Below are 16,877 nucleotides of genomic sequence, written 5' to 3' on the forward strand. Positions count from 1 at the left end.
GTAGACTTAGCGATTCGGAGAAGGTGAGTAACTTTGTTGCGTTGGGTGGTGTATGCTGTCCAGTTGCAGGGCGTCCGGGTGCGCAAGTAGGCACGGTAGAGCCGGTGTTTTTCTCTGATGGCGTTAGTGAGCTCTGGGTTCAGCCATGGCTTTGCGGGGTGGCTAGTATGCCTCGGGGAGTGAGGTACTGCACAGTGTTTGCGGGCGCAAGTGAGGACTTTGACTTTGGCGACTTTGGCGAATGGTGCCTTGCACCGTACCGTATTTTGTGAGTGCATGTATGATGGCGGCATCGGAGATCCAAATCGGGACGTCAAAGATGTGCACTTGCAAGGAGAGAGAATGGCGGACAGAGATATGTGTTTCGCCAAGAAAGAAACCGTGTTCTGCAATGGACTTAGTTGTAGATTGGCTGCAGAACGTTACCTTCCAGGCTGATCCGGTAATTTGGACGGAGGCGATGTCAGCATAACCCTGGTCGATGAGGGTGTCCGCAATTTCTACTATCTTCTGGCCTGCGAGGCCGTCGACAAATATTACGGTATTGGCCTTCAATTCGGCCGGCGACATCGGCCTCCACAGTGGCTCTGGGGGCTCAGGCTTTGGGCTGCCTGGCGCTGGAAAGTCATCCATGCTAGATAGGTAATACTAGTTAGAATAGCGGTGCTTATATGCTTCTAGGGTGGGGACGTGGTCACGACACTCAGAGCTTCAAAACTTGCTTCTTACTCCCGGCAAGCTTTTGAAATTTGTTGTTGTTGTTGTTGTTGTTATTGTTGTTGTTTTTGTTTAATTTACTTTTCAAATTCTAACGGGCAATAACAAGAAAGCGAAGGATAAGAAAACAATTATGATTGAAATTAAGGGCTAAAGATAATGAAATATAGGCGAAAAAATGGAAAAGAAAAGAGCGGGGTGGTACAGCCGTTTTCCTATTCTGAATTCCCTGACTTTAGCAGAGGCATTAGCTGGATCCATGCAACTATCACACAGCAGCACCATAGCAAGAGAGCTACCTCCGTCAACATCAGTGGACGTTGACTAACTAGACTATGAGTGGATGTGACAGCAAAAGTGACTGTGTGTAGGAGGCGTGGTCGTGCGGGTGTGGCAATGATGACAACAAAATTAATGGAATAATGACTGATACGTTTCATGGAGCAAGTGTATGCAGATGACTGACCTCTTGAAAACACTGCATTTGGGGATGGTACAAATATCGCTGGGTAGTGGCAACAGAGAACCTAGCCTGACCAGCGCCGCTTGCAGCGGGTGGTACGTGCGCTTCGATGTCCTTCTACAAGCGGATACGGCAACCTGGTGACTTTGAAATCAGTGCGTAACTGAGCAGGCTCCCCGCAAAGCCGTGGATGCATCGCCCGGTGAACAATAGCAACTTTTGTTGTCCAGCTCTGCGATTCGGCAGAGTTCTACACATTGCTCAGCAGATCTACAGTCCGACTGCGCCCACCCCTGCAATGCAATCTTCATTAGCATCGTGACTATTTCCAACGCCGAGGTAAACTTTGATTTCTCTTTATCAGATCTCTATGATTGTATGTATACATTATAACAAGGGACCGAGTTTATATCGAGAAATATAGACCAGTATAAAAAGCGAGGCGAAGCCGAGGTTTTAATAACTGGTCGATATTTCTCGATATACACGAGGTCCCTTGTTATAATATATTTATACCTCTCGATGAGCAAGCTCAAGACTTACAAGAGCAAAAAGGAGTGAATATAGCTTTCTTTCCCTAAAAAGGAGTGAATATAGCTTTCTTTCCCTAAAAAGGAGTGAATATAGCTTTCTTTCCCTAAAAAGGAGTGAATATAGCTTTAGAGAGAAAGCTATATACACTCCTTCTTAGAGAAAGAAAGCTCCTCAGTGAGTTTTTTTCTGATGGTTTTCCTCAGTGGTGTATATACCTCCTTAGTGGTGTATATTGAACAGTGTATATGGAAATTTATAAACTTCATGGGAGATCTGGTATATGAGTGCGGGTGTATATGGAGAGAGGTATAAGAGAATATACACCAAACAGAACTTGAACTTTCTGTAATAGACCGCCACTTGGCTATGTTCGTAGCCCCATGTTTCATTCATTCAGTAGTGGTCGCGCAGATGGTCATGGTGCGAGTTTTCAGTCTCTAGGAGCAAGACCTCTGTCACACTCGTGCATCGCTATGGTTGGTTTCATCTCCAATTTACGTTCTATAGCATTCACATATACACTAGAAGAAGGGGATGTTTCGCCTATTTCCTAATCACGTAAAAGATGCGAGCTGCGTGAAAGGGGATCGGTCATGTTAGGGTGCGCTATGCTAGGACAACCTGCCTACAAAAATAACAGTATTCGCTCCATCTCCATTCCTTTTCAGTTCTGTGGGGCAGCTATCCCGTTTCTACTATGAACTGAGTACATTGAAAAGCAATTGTATGTGTGGCTGTCAGTGTACATGTGTGTGTTTGTGTGTGTGTGTGTGTACTCGTGTGCGAATGTGTCTGAGTGTGAGGATGTGCATGAATGTGTGTGAATTTGTGTGTGTGTGTGTGTGTGTGGGCGTGTGTGTGTGTGTGTGTATGTGTGTGTATGTGTGTGTATGTGTGTGTATGTGTGTGGGTAAGTGTGTATGTGTGTATGTATGTATGTATGTATGCATGTGTGTGTGTGTATGTGTGTGTGTGTGTGTGTGTGTGTGTGTGTGTGTGTGTGTGTGTGTGTGTGTGTGTGTGTGTGTGTGTGGCTTCGACTTCTCTCTCTTCTCTTCTCTCTTCCTGTTGGTGTCTCCCGCTTCTGCGAGGCATGGCCCACGCTTCATGCATGCTTGTTCCTGTTGTTTTAGTATGTAAGCCCAGGTACGTGTATAATGTGTCCTGCCACTATTTGGGCTTTGGCTGTGACCACGATTTATCTTCTCGTTTTCCCCTTTCTCCTTTCCTTTTTCATTTGCTAAGAGCCGTGAACACGATTTACCTTTCCTTTTTTCTCCTTTTCTTTTGCATATTTTCTTTTCATCTGTTTCTCTTTCCACGTTTTCCCATGTCTGGGTTCCTTGTACCTCATTCACTTCCTTGTCATCGGACATGTCAGTCCGTTAGGTTTTGCGAATTCAAATAAAAACACAACCAGCAAACCAATGTTGTTTTTGAAAGACCGTAAAGTCTTAGTCAGACAAAACCTCCCCCCTTTTGTTCCTAGTATAGTTGCAACCTGATCTACATCATGAACATGTAAAACATATTTTTGGAATTTCGGAACCCCGACACAACACACTTTCTAGTTCTTCAAAAACTGTTCTCAGTTTTGAAATTCATTATGATTCAGCTGCACTTGTACAAAGTTTACATTGTATCAACTGCATTGCATAGTTTCATTTTTGCTTTGTTACTGGTACAAAACCACAGTTCTAATTTTATTCACATTCATATCTCTGATGAAGCTCTACAGAGCAGAAACCGGTTAGATAATGAATTTTAAAACTTAGAACTGTTTTTGAAGAACTAGAAAGTGTGTTGCGTCAGGGTTCCGAAATTCCAAAACTATCAGTTATTCCAAGTGATACTGGTGTTGATGAGTGATCTGCAGACCTACGAAAACAATTTCAGATCAACATCTGGCTTCTTCTGTTTAAAAGATCAGGCTTATATAAACAGATTCGGGCAGCTTCTAGAACATTCAACTGCCTTACATAACTAGCACGAGAAAGAACAGAGAATTGAGTTTCACCCAAACGAGATAACAACTGATGGTTTTGTCTTCTTTCACATAGGTTTGACTGAGGCCAAATGCCGGCAAAACTGTAGCATCATTTCCGACCTGGACAAATGCGATTTGTGTACCGGTTATCTGTACAACTACAATTGCCTAGGTGAGTAGTGGTATTCGACTTGTACGTACTCCACTCAGACCATGCCAGCAAAGTGCTGACAGTGCTCTTCCAGGGTCATCAGGGCACAATTCCTGGATTTGCCTTTCTTTTCGGGAAATTGTTTTGTCGTGTGTAAAAGCCTGCCTCATAAGCCTGGTTTGAATTGAATACGAACGTGATTTTGAAGACAATAATTATTATGATCGACACATCAGCCTTGTTTTAGTGTTGACATACGTAGAAATAATAATTTTGAATAGAAGTCTGATTTGAATAGAAGCCAAACTCTGACATCGGCTTCTACAGGAATAAGCCCGGCGTTTGTACGCAAAATTACGATAATCATGTAAAACACTTTCCATTGTAAATGTATTATCGTAAAATGTGTAGCATGGAAATTGTGTGCACAAGTTATGCGATCAAGTTGCCCAACTAAACAAGATTTTGAACAGTCAGACGTACACAATCTAGCACAAAACTGACAGGGAGTACTGGGACATGGCATGAAAGTCAGCTTGAACACTGCACAATAGGGCTAACCAACGGATTAGTTGGTGGACTCGATCGCATAACTTGTACCCACAATTTCCATGTGACAAAAATATTCCTTGGCTCACCATCTGAGGTCATATGTTAAAAAATATAGGACGTAATGATAATGTTGAGGCACACAAGGAGTCACCATCCCAGACACAAAGGAACAACTTGGGACAGGTACTAGTAGTGGGAAGACATTTATCATAGACGGAGAGACGGAGAGAAAGAGGAACTAAATGACTACATTATGAAAGAGAGAGATATTTTGAAGAGAGTTGAGAGAGAGAGAGATCTGAAGAGAGTTGACGCAATATATAGGGCCAGGGTCCCTATGGCAAACATGGGTGCGCAAGTAGCTACCCAGGCCAATGGAACGAAAGGTGAGAATGACGTAGGTGAGAATGACGTACCACGGGCGGAGGAACCTAACAATAAGAAGAGAAAGAACATCAAGCAGTTATGTAAGCAGAAGCTCCACAATCTAAATGCAAAGTACCTGCGTCATATGTCATCTGACAATTCTCATCCAGAGACGTGTGAGTCCAGGAGCGACGTTTTTATGCTATGAAGGATCTAGTTCTTTTTGAGCCCGCTGGATTGGACTCAATAATTGAAGATATGTGTAACTAGCTGTTTCTGTTCATAGTTTCTCCTAAAACCTCGTCCAATTTCATCAATGAATCAGTGTCTACTTTAGTATCGCCATTGACACTATCGCTAGACCCTGGGGCACAGCGAGAATGCTCACCGTTGTCTGTTTAATTCGCGCACGGCTCCTTGGTTTCCATGGATGTGTGTAACAGTTTAGCTAAAACGAATTGTACCGGTACATAATTTTGTGTGTAGTAGACATGCAACACATTTAGCACTTCAATGTGTAGCAACTGTAGTCAGGTAAATGTACAAGACTAATGCAGCATGCCGAACCAAAGCTGCTACACAAATCCGAACTGCGGACGTTTTTTGGGATTTTGCGAGAAATCATGTGGAGATTAGCCATACACGGTTGTTATGAATGCGTAATCCAGCGACATTATGTACGGTACAACATTTTCCCGTCGCCCCAGTGATCCATGATGCTGTCGTATGCGACCTTGCTGCCTTTTTCAAATCTCTGGAAATATTCGGCAAGGTTTCGCCTATGTTTCTGTCGATTCCAGCCGTTTTCTACTCTGGATTCGCGAAGTCTAAGCGAATTCACCTTCCTGCCTTCAAGCTGCGCAAGCGTCAAAATGCACAATGGGAAAGTGAAGTTACGATCTTTTTCGATTCGTTCTTCCTCATCGTGCCGGCCATTGGCGTTTATCAGAATTGGCTCACATTCGAGGCTTCCTCCTAAGGGGTGCAGAATTTTTGGCAGCCTTCACGCCAATTTTAATTGAAAGGTTTGTGCTTTTCCTACGTCGTAGTTATATTTCCATTGCCGCCCAGATTATCGTTTTCGTGCCCAAGTTGATTTGCGTGGCGTACTTGGACGTCAATTGAAAGTGTTTGCTGATATATGCAGGACGAGTGGAGGTGTGTTCTTCTGCCTCAATGTCTAACGAATACCCCGGTTTCGTCCGCCATAGGAGGGATCCGTGCACGCTTTGGATGTCAGCAAGTACAAATAAGACATGCATCCAATCAACATTTTTTGAAAATCATGCTTTCGAAATGTATGTAGAAACAGGACATTGTGTAGAGATTTTTTAAAACGTTAGAGACGCAAGATTCCCAATCTGTCTGAGGCCTTACGTGTAGACACAAAGGCATGGGTTTTTTGTATTACTAGTGTTACTGCAGGTTTAGGCCACGCACAATGTAGTCTTTCGACGATCCTGCTGAAAAGCACACACTTACATGCGTAAAGGCATGCGTAAAGACCATACTGAAATACTTCAAGTAATTGAACAACAACAAACGGCAACCGTGATGCAGATTAAATATCTTGCACTACATCAGCACTAAGCACAACTTTGGTACTCAGGACAGGGCCGCAGCCGCTGGTGATGGCCGTACCCGGTACTACCTGTAACAGTATAGACTTGATTGATTGGAGAATTCAACGAATGATGTTCAAACCAGAGGTTATAAAGCAAAAGAAAGGCGAGAACCGCAGGAGTGAGAATAGTAGGAACACAAGGTGTTACCATAAGACAAGCAAGAAGTGTCAAGGTAAAACTATTACACTCTCCTGGCCCCATAGGAAGCCCAAGGTTCTATTAGATAACACAATCCAGTTAGGAGATGCAATTGTGGAAAGGGGAATATTAAATAATCACTCATGCACATGCATAACCACATTGAAGTGTAATCCAACTCAACTTCATCACTCTCACAAGAAGATGACGCAAAACTATATGGGCCACAACCAGCTAAGACATGTCTTAGGGTGAAAATTTTCAAATTTTGTTTTCCTCCAGAAAACAGTTCTTGGGACCTTACTTGACCTCTTGAAGGTGATACAGGGCAGAAAAGTAGTCTACAAGTGCCCCAAACACCGCTTTCAAAATATGTAATTTGAAATAGAAAATGACAGTTTTCGCACAGTCTGACACAAAGAGACAAACTATTACTTAGTGGCTTTTGTGGCGGAGCACAATACAACGGAAATAAAGATCGACTTGAGCATGTCAACGACATCAGTTCAAAGGCATGGCCCAAGTTCTTCCTGGAAAGCAACACGATGCGCTGGGCGGCGTTGCACTTGCATACTCTTTCGATTCTGGCAGTGACACTTTCGATCGTCGCCTGCGTTTCCGAGACTGCGTCAGACGCCTCATGAGAGCTGAACGCAAGTAACGTCGTAATGCAGCCGGTTCGCCGCCTAAATGATTATGTACTAGCCCACAACTTGTGCCTCTTCGCTACTGGAGACGACGGGGACGAATCAGCTTTGCTGTCGACATCAACATCAATGAGATCCCTACAAATTGTCAGCGTCGCTCTGCAGACCCGCCGCCACGGACTTGCAGACACCTGAACAAACCTGGGCCATGCACAGCGATCGTCTGGCCGTGCGAGCTACTCTAGTATCACTAGATGCGGACATTGTAAGTCTTTGCTCGCCAGCTACTTGAAGTAGAACGTCAAACAAGTGTTTGAACAAAAATTTGAGAAGATGATTGCCACATCATGAATCATTTGAGTGAAGTGCAGAGTGAACGCGCTCCAAAAAAACATTTTTTTCATTTCGTCATTTCCCAACTTTTTTACGAAACCCCAAAGACATGTTTTAGCTGATCGCGGCCCATATCAGTCTATAACATATTATTAACTATCTCAGTAAGAGATGCATATGGCTTAGCCCAGTTAGATCAAGACTGCTGTCGTTGTGAGGCTAGATAGTTCTGCAGCGGTTTAATATTCCGACCAGACTCATCACATAGGTTGCCAGCGGGCTCCCACGTAGCTTCGCTGCTGGGGTAACCCTTCCAATGCACCAGAAAGTGTTGCTCACCACTGCGGTGTCGGTGATTCAAAACGGCTTCGACAACATAGCGTGTGTGTCCATCTAGATCTGTGAAGGGCGGAGGCGGGGGTTGATGTCTTCCAGGAATCGTGTTCTCTTCGTAGCGTTTAAGAGCAGTGACATTAAACACGGGATGGCAGCGAAGTTCACGGGGTAGTTCCAAGCGAAAAGCATTCGCTCCAATCTTAGCCTGGATACGATACGGACCAAACCACTTGGGTTGCAACTTCCGAGAGGGCTGGCCACGAGCTTCCGGGGTCAGTAGAAAGTCTCTGTAGACAAGAACGCTATCACCAACCTTCAAATCACTGGGCGTTCTCATCTGGTCTGCGTATAGAGCTTGCCTTGCCTGGGCGTCGAGCATTGCATCTCGAGCTATCCTTAGTGCGGCTTCCTGCTCATGAAGCCAATCGACCGAATCACTCCTTTCCCCTCCCGTAAGAATGAATTCGGGTGGGGACTTAGGGTCAAACCCATAGTTCAGATAGAACGTCGTATTAGCTACAGATGACTGTTGTGAACTATTTATTGCAAACTCGCAGAGTGGTAGAAGCGAATCCCAATTGTCCTGTCTCAAGTTCACAAATGCTCTTAGAACATCTCCCACTTGCCGGTTAACTCTCTCTGTCAAACCATCCGTTTGAGGGTGGTTAGCAGTGCTGAATGCCAATTTAGTTCCTAGCTGAGAGAATACTTCTTTGAAAAAAGCTGCAGTGAATCGTGGATCGCGATCGGAAACAATGGTCGAGCTCAGCCCGTGCAGACGAAACACGTTTTGAATGTACAGTTGAGCGCTGCCCTTAGCATCAATCTTCGAGTTTGTTGAAACATGATGTACGCATTTCGTAAGTCGGTCCACAAAGGTGTAAATTGCGTCGAAGCCACGAGAAGTAAGGGGCAATCCAACAATAAAATCCATTGAGATATCCTGCCAAGGACTATTAGGTATTGGAAGTGACTGGAGAAGTCCTGTTCGTGGCTGACCTCCCTTCGTTCGCTGGCAGAGATCACAGGTTTTGACAAATCTCTTGATATCGAGACCCATTCGGGGCCAGTAGAAAGAACGTGCTAGGCGGAAGTACGTTCGATCACGACCCGGGTGGCCAGCCGTTGCACACTCATGGTGTTCTTGAATGAGCTTTAACCAGACACCGCACTGTTGTATGCACAACCGGTTATTGGGGGATGCCTTGAGGTACAAGCGATCAGTGGATTCGTCCCAATAATAGCGATCATGCAAATTATCTCGGAGAGAATGCTTCAATCTTTCTATGATGGGAGTTAGCTCTTTGTCTCTCTGGTAGGCATCTGATATTGTATTGGACACGTCATCATTCATTGCTAAAGCATACTCAATAGCATTCAAACGTGGTACTGCATTCTCCACGAGGTTACTCTCATGGAGATCTGGGCGACGCGAAAGGGGACCTGCAGGGTTCTCTCTGCCGGGTCTGTGACGGACTGTGTAGTCATAGTCAGCTAGGAATTCAACCCATCGCGCCTCTCTCTTTTTAATGCTTGGTTTTGTTTGCAGATAAACTACCGCCATGTTGTCTGTAATGACCTCAAAGTGTTGAAAGAGGTAGATGCGCCAGGTCTTTAGCGCAAACACTACGGCCAATGTTTCTCTTTCTGTAGCTGTATAATTCTGTTCAGCAGCAGACAATTTTCGGCTAGCATAAGCCACTGGATGCCAGGTATCTTCCTCTAGTTCTTGGAGAAGAACACATCCCAAGGCGAAATCGCTTGCATCTGTTACCACTCTGAATGGTCGGTTCACATCAGCCAGCCGCAATAGGGGCGCATTCAACAAGGCATGCTTTAGCGATTCAAAGGCATGTTGCCGAGAGCTGTTCCACTCGAATCGTGCATGTTTTCCCGTTATCTCCTCTAAGTTCTTAGAGAGCGATGAGTATTGATCTATGAATCGCCTAAAATAATTCGTAAATCCAAGAAATTGCCTCACCTCTGTGACGGAAGTCGGAGCGGGCCAGACCTTTATTGCGGCAATCTTGTCTGGGTCAGGGGCGATGTGCAGTCCATCGATGCAATGTCCCAGGAACCGCACACTTTCCACGCCAAATTCACATTTTGACCGTTTGCAAAATAACTGGTTGTCCCGGAGCACGCTCAATACCGACCGGACATGCTGCATATGCTCCGACCACGTTTTGCTGAAGATGAGTATGTCATCTAGGAACACGACTACGAACTCCCTCAGATATGGTTGAAGAATCTTATTCATCATGGATTGAAATGTTGCCGGTGCATTGGTGAGACCAAATCCCATGACCCTAAATTGGTAATGCCCAAAGGGAGTGTTAATAGCGGTTTTGGGCACGTCCTCAGCTTGAATGCGAATCTGATTATACCCTGATCGGAGGTCTAGCTTCGTGAAGTACCTAGCGCCCTGTACGGTATCGAATAAATCATCCACATTGGGCAAGCACGCCTTGTTCTTAACAGTTATCTTGTTTAGCTCCCTCCAATCGCAGACCATGCGTAACGAACCATCAGCTTTCTTGACAAAAAACACCGGTGCACCAAAGGGGGACTTACTTGGTTCTACGAAACCCTTTTTCAAGAGTTCTGTGAGCTGTTTCTTCAATTCCTCCATTTCTGGCCTGGGCAGGCGATAGGCAGGTCGCGATGGGGGTGATGAGCCTTCCTCCAGGCGGATTTCGTGGTCTACAGACCTCTCTGGTGGGAGTCTAGCTGGCAGATCATCCGGGAAAAGATCGTCATAGTCACGGAACATGGCCTTGAGATCTGGGTGGTCGTTCTGAGTGGATTTGTCGGGAGGTTCCTTGCCAATGCCGTCTTCTACGCTGACCCACGCCAGAACACCTTCGTCTCCACTCCTAAGAGCATGCCTAGCCTGACGACCAGATATGAACATCGCCTCCACAGGAGCGGTCGGTTCGCTTTGACTGGGCAACGCACAAGGCAAACCATTCGAGTTCAACCTGACCTCATTCGTCCGGAAGTTTATGTCTGGATTGTTACGCGTTAACCAAGGTTTCCCCAATATAGCGTCATAGCGATGAAGGGGGAACACCGTGAAGGTTTGGTTATCGCTGAAGTCGCCTACGATAACCTTCAATTCATGGGTCGTCTCCATTGGAAACGAGCTTGATGCTCCATCAGCCAGCGTGACATTCAGGTTTTCCGAGCCAATTTCGGTTGGCAGGTTAACTCTCCTGGCAAACTGTTCGGCAATGAAATCATGGGTCGAGCCCGAATCTATTAACATAAGCGCGCGACGACCGTTGATTTTGCCTTCTACACGCAGGAGCTCATGTTCCGTTTCCACATTGACGCTGGTAACCTGGGCCTCAATAGTTGGTGTAACATCTCGCTTGAAATTGGCTTCGGAGCATTCAGCATCATCGTCAACATCCTCCACAGCGAGGCTACTGAATCGGTTACGGGTAGAGACGGAGCACACACTACACGCAGTTGATGCCTTTTCTTGCTGCGTCAGTAATCGCATCGGCCTTACTGACGTCCACCGTTTGGGTGATCTCGATACTGCGGGCAATTCTGGGCCATATGGCCTGGTCGACGACATGCGAAGCAGCCCCCCTGGGCTCGTAATGTCTCACGTTCCTCGGGGCTTAGTTTTGTTAGCTTTGTGCTACCTGATGGTGGTGCGAATCCCGGCGCGGTCACCAGTGGTGGTCTGCGCTGAAATCGGCTGTCTGAGGCGACTGCTAGCGCTGACTGAACGGCGGCTGACAGTGTAGTGGGGTGTTCCTTCACTACCAAGGTCCGCATGTTACCGTGCAGGCCGTTGACAAATAGCAAGGCTCTGGAGAGTTCGTCAAGTTCCGGCACCTGTAAACTTAGCCGAGAAAACTCCGTTACGTACGATTCAATTGACCCACGCTGTTGGATAGAGAACATATCCAACCGCACTCTTTCCCCGTCATAGTGCGGGCCATACACTCGCGCTAGGGCGCTTTTCAAAGAATGCCAATCCGAAAATTGCTCACCTGCTTCCATGGAAGAAATTAGCCAAAGACGCGCATTCCCAGCGAGGTAGCTAGCCGCAAAGTTAACTTGGCTCTCCGGGTCACCTTGAGGTGAGCACTTCAAGGCTAACTCGACCGTAAATACCCACTCTTTGAACTCGGAAGGGTTGCCATGAAAAACGTTCGGTTCTCTGGTAACGCGTTTGACGCTCGGGCTTGTCTGGGAGAGAGAACGCGATCGACACGGAACTAGATCCGGAGGACTTGAGCTTGATGTAGCAGGTAATTGATGTCGTCCAACTGTAGCAGCCACGTTGTCCCGAGCGCGGCGGATCTCACGGAAAGCGGCGTATAGCAGAGCAGTAGCGGCCAGGAGCACAAGGCACGTCAAAGGGCAAACGATGATCTCAACCATCCTCAAGCTACCAGTGTAACAGTATAGACTTGATTGATTGGAGAATTCAACGAATGATGTTCAAACCAGAGGTTATAAAGCAAAAGAAAGGCGAGAACCGCAGGAGTGAGAATAGTAGGAACACAAGGTGTTACCATAAGACAAGCAAGAAGTGTCAAGGTAAAACTATTACATTACCACTCTCGGCGTTCATGATAATTACATGTAACATGTTCAATATGCAAATGATTATGTAGAACACTAATGGGCTATCCTCGTACACTCCTCACTAGAGTCCCTCCTAAACTGCTTTCTTCTTTAGTGAGGACCACTGTACAAGCTGCATTATGCAAAGTATCTGTTGCTACCGGAGTGTGTAGCCGAAACAACCAGGTTATTATTCTGATGCAACTAAGACACACAGCATCACGCATCTTCATGACCGTGCCATTCCTATGGAGCTGGCTCAGGGCTTGATGGCAATGCAGTTCACCTGCTGAATTGACAGATGTCCATGAATTCATTTTAAAATAACAAGTCGGTCAAGTGAGAATTAAAGTCGGCAGGAATAGCGCAAGCTCCCACGTAGGGAGCAACACACAATTCCCCAAGTATCGCCGAAGTCGCATCAACCTCTTCTTCGCATTAATTACAATACGGTGAATTAAATCAAAGCTGTAAGAAGCTAAATAAGTCTGTAACATGAAACAAGCATTGATAGAGTAACACTACAGCAGGTCCATGTGCTTTTAAAGTTAGAGACTGGAAGATATCCTCTATTTGTACACTAACAACACCAACATGGAAGTGTTGCAAGCAACCAACTCCGCCATGCTATGACACTTGATGATGTATTGTGGTACTTTGCTTATCACTGCAAGCCCACTGGTTGACTTGACCATCATCCATTGCTTCTTTCATGACGAATATCAGCAGTGCAACTGTGGCAATAAATATCACCGCCTCCAATGCCGCACTTATTGGAGGAGCACATTCTACTGGAAATGAAACACTTCAATGTTCAGTTAGTGCTGATCTGGAATAGTATGGAGAGCAGGGTGGTGAAGGGTTACACGCAAATTCAACATCCTTGCCTATGAGCACTGTGGAGAATGTGCAATGCAGAAACTGCTATCCAATAGTATACAGAATCTGATTTCCAGCAATCCTAAAATCCTCACATTGATCCCCAAGGTGAAGAGCACACGCATGAAGAGACGTACATGTAACTGCTATGTCATCAACTTTGCGTTGAGAGAGTAGCAGACGATCGAATTCTAGCCTTCTCCTTCTCCAAGATGAATTGCAATCAGTCTAACGATTTATTTGTGCTCTTTTCTTGTGCACGGAAATCTGGCTGTAAGCTGTCCTCAGGGGAGAACATGTTCTAGAATAAGAGCAGTGGGGTTCCATCTGTTCACGTCATGATGGTAGTGAGTCAAGCAAACGTGCCCCCTTCTTGTTCCGAAGTTTCAAACACAACTAATTCCATGATGCACTACATTACATTGCATCGTCTTGAAAACAATTCCTGTATTGACTCCAGGACATACTAACTTCAGTACTTCGCCAAAGGGAGGCTTCCAGGTCTTGGTAGACTTATTCTCCTCCAGCATGGCCTCATATGACCTTTCCAAGGCACGAGTCCATCGCCCCAAAAACAAAAACTTTCTTCGATAAATTTGAAAAATGTGCAGAAAGACTGCGAGCGTCGGCCCGCTGTGCGAACGCAAGCTGTTGCGATGCGGGTTGCTATGGTACGCCGCCATATTGATAAATGTCGCACTCGGAACAGCCGTGCATAGAGGATCAAAGAGACGTTCATGAAGTAATTATCAAACAGACAAAGAGATGGTTTTTGTTGTGCCTCAACTAGAATTATACATGGTTATAAGGAAGTCATTTTCTTCGGGTATCGGGTTTGGGTAGTTTTGTACGAGTAGCAGACCGGGTAATGTTTCCATGGTAACACCGCAATGCACCCTTTCCCTTACATACTGGGTAGACGTGCGGAGTACTACATGAATTTGCACACGTGCACTGTACATGATGTCATCTGCGACTTCAAGTTTCCGGGTACTATTCGGTTATTCTGTACCAGTCTACCCGAGGTCCTCACGGGTAGCATGGGTACCCGACTATCTGTGCACACGACTAATTCTGAACTCAGATGACCAGCGCTCTGCGAAAACCGACCTTAGGTGCTATTTTGGCGAAATTGAGTTTGTGCTGGATTGTTGACCCATGACCCTTTCTTCAACTTCTGGTGAAGTTTGAGGTGGATTGCATACATATTCAGTTAGATACAATGACAATTTCTTTGCACTTTTCCTACAATTTTTTGAGGAAAAGTAGCAAAAATCCTGGATTTTATGCTACATTTTGGAGCCAATGCTGTGAGAGTTCAAGCAACATGATTGCAACCAAACTTTGCAGAATAAATCTGTATGTCATAATCTTCAAAAGGAAAGGTTTATGATGGCATTGTATCTTCCTGTTGTGGAGATAGACACATTCTATCTCTGTTCTGTGGATGGTGTTGCTCACGATCTGCTGGAAGAGGTATTTGGCTCTGTGTGAGGATATGCCAGCCGGAGTGATGGGTAGAGGCAGGTGCAAAGTAGTGAAGAAGCTCGGATCAATGGCGGGTTAACGGATATTGATAGTTTTATCTGGTACTGGTAGTAGAACATCTAGTTATGTCTACATCTGCCGCACACATTGTTTCATAATCGGTGATATCATGGCAGTCTCTTTTCCAAATCTTGCCAAACGTACTGTATGCAGCTTTGCCACCAGGCTTTGTGAACGCCTGGTGAACAAGCTTCTTCGTAATGATACTGGGCAAATACATGTAGGTTGGTACTGGCTTGTTGTGCCCATGTGGATCTGCAGGTTAAGGGAGGCCATGACCTATAGCATAATGCTCTATAAAATGCTTCAGCTGCGGGCCACAACATCTTCCACAGGCAGTGCATTCCAGAGTTCATTCAATTCCTGTGTTGGGCTGATTTCACTTGCACTGACAGCAGCCTGCACAGATTTCAGCACCAAGGGCTTGATCCTGGGCTGGAGGCATACACAAAGACTTCCTGACATGCATGTACATGACTTCCACATCAGCCACTGACTGTAGTCTTCAGTAGTTCAGAGTAGTATTGTTGAGCCCCATCTATCACATCTCCCAGCATGCTGGACGCGCTGGGTAGCCTCACCACGTCTCCTGAGCACGTCTAGCTTTCCGCCTACATGTACACAGAAGCAGCGCTCTGACTTGGTCAGGACGTGCGCTGCTGTGAGCGCTGTAACTGTAAAGCAAGGTTTCAAGTGTCACGCTCTTGAAACAGCACCAGTGCGGAACAACTACAGCCCTTGTCAAACTTGTCGCGCGCCTCCTAGATTGTAGACAGTACTTGAACCGATTTTTCTTGGTCTGCACTCTGCTTATTGCCGGCGTTGAGGGGCTGGGCTGGTGGCAAAACTGACGCCTGATCGAAATTCTCCTCCGCATGGCCGTCCAGCTCGATCAGCGTTGCGTCCTGCGATTCCACATCCGACTCTCCTCGGCACTGCTGTCATCAGAACTGCGATTGAACCAGGCCAAAAAATGACTATTCATCATGAAGGAGTTAGGATGAAACCTCTGGGAGAAGCCCACAGCAATTATTTGAGCTAGCGACCGTCTTCTGCTTCGTTCCGCCATGACTCTCACCTTGTGATCTTCAAAAATCGACAGACCGTGACGTTTTGTTCTTTTTCTCGAAAAAATTACGAAGCACCTAAGGTCGGTTTTCGCAGAGCGCGGGTCAGATAGTGAGCCAATTTAACTATGGCAAAAAAGATTAGGGGTCAACAAGAGAATATTCTATGCTTGTATCCTCGCTGTTCCACTCCAAGTGTATAAATTCTATTGTAGTTTCATCATTCTCTTTAGTCACGAATTCCATTGATTATTGTGACAAGAAAACGTTCTGGAATACATTATTCGTCCCCATGGTTGTGATATGAGTGCACATTTAGTTATATTCATTGCATTTTTAAGATTATTGTCTCCACGTCGCCTTTTTACATATTCCTTGTCTTTTCCCTAATCTACACTCACTATACTGTATGAGGTGACTTCAAGAGTTCAAGTACCGCTTTTAGCCAAATTCTGACTTTGCGGCTCATAGTATGGCCGAATTTGGACATTGTCCTAGCCAATCAAGAAGCCGGTTACGCGAGAAAATCGGGTCGATTTTGGAAATGACAAAACACAGCTTCCCCATCACTACCTCTCTGTCTCTCTCCCTCTTGTGTGTGCATCTGCCCCTATATGGGTATTGAGCACTCTTCGGACAATTGAGCACGCTAGTCGATTACGTTTAATCAGCATTATAATTAATCACTCAGAAAGTGGTGGGCATCACGCAACTGGATCTTAAAAAAGGGGTTTGTCAACTGGCAACAGCTCTATTCAGTTGCTATTCACTCTTGGTGCAAGTGCTGGATGAAAAATTATCATTTGGAGCATTATGACAAGAACTATACAAACCATTTTCGGAGCATTAGCCGCTGGATCCGAGCACTGGACGGTCAACAACAAATACAAAAATGGAACGGAGAAGCACTCAAACATCAGCTTAGCAGATTTCATGATTTCCTA

At 45.6% G+C, this 16,877-nt stretch overlaps 1 protein-coding gene across 1 annotated transcript in view; it reads left to right on the forward strand.

Annotated features, from left to right (window-relative positions):
• Positions 1 to 3,790: 3,790 nt before the first annotated feature.
• Positions 3,791 to 16,877, forward strand: part of LOC135821764 (uncharacterized) — a 49,385-nt gene continuing 36,298 nt past the window's right edge. Inside the window, exon 1 of the mRNA XM_065334762.1 lies at positions 3,791 to 3,873. The gene's annotated coding sequence lies outside the window, so the exon portion shown is untranslated. The remainder of the gene's footprint in view (positions 3,874 to 16,877) is intronic.

Source organism: Sycon ciliatum, chromosome 7 (genome assembly GCF_964019385.1).
Source record: "Sycon ciliatum chromosome 7, ocSycCili1.1, whole genome shotgun sequence".
Classification (NCBI taxonomy): Eukaryota; Metazoa; Porifera; class Calcarea; order Leucosolenida; family Sycettidae; genus Sycon; species Sycon ciliatum.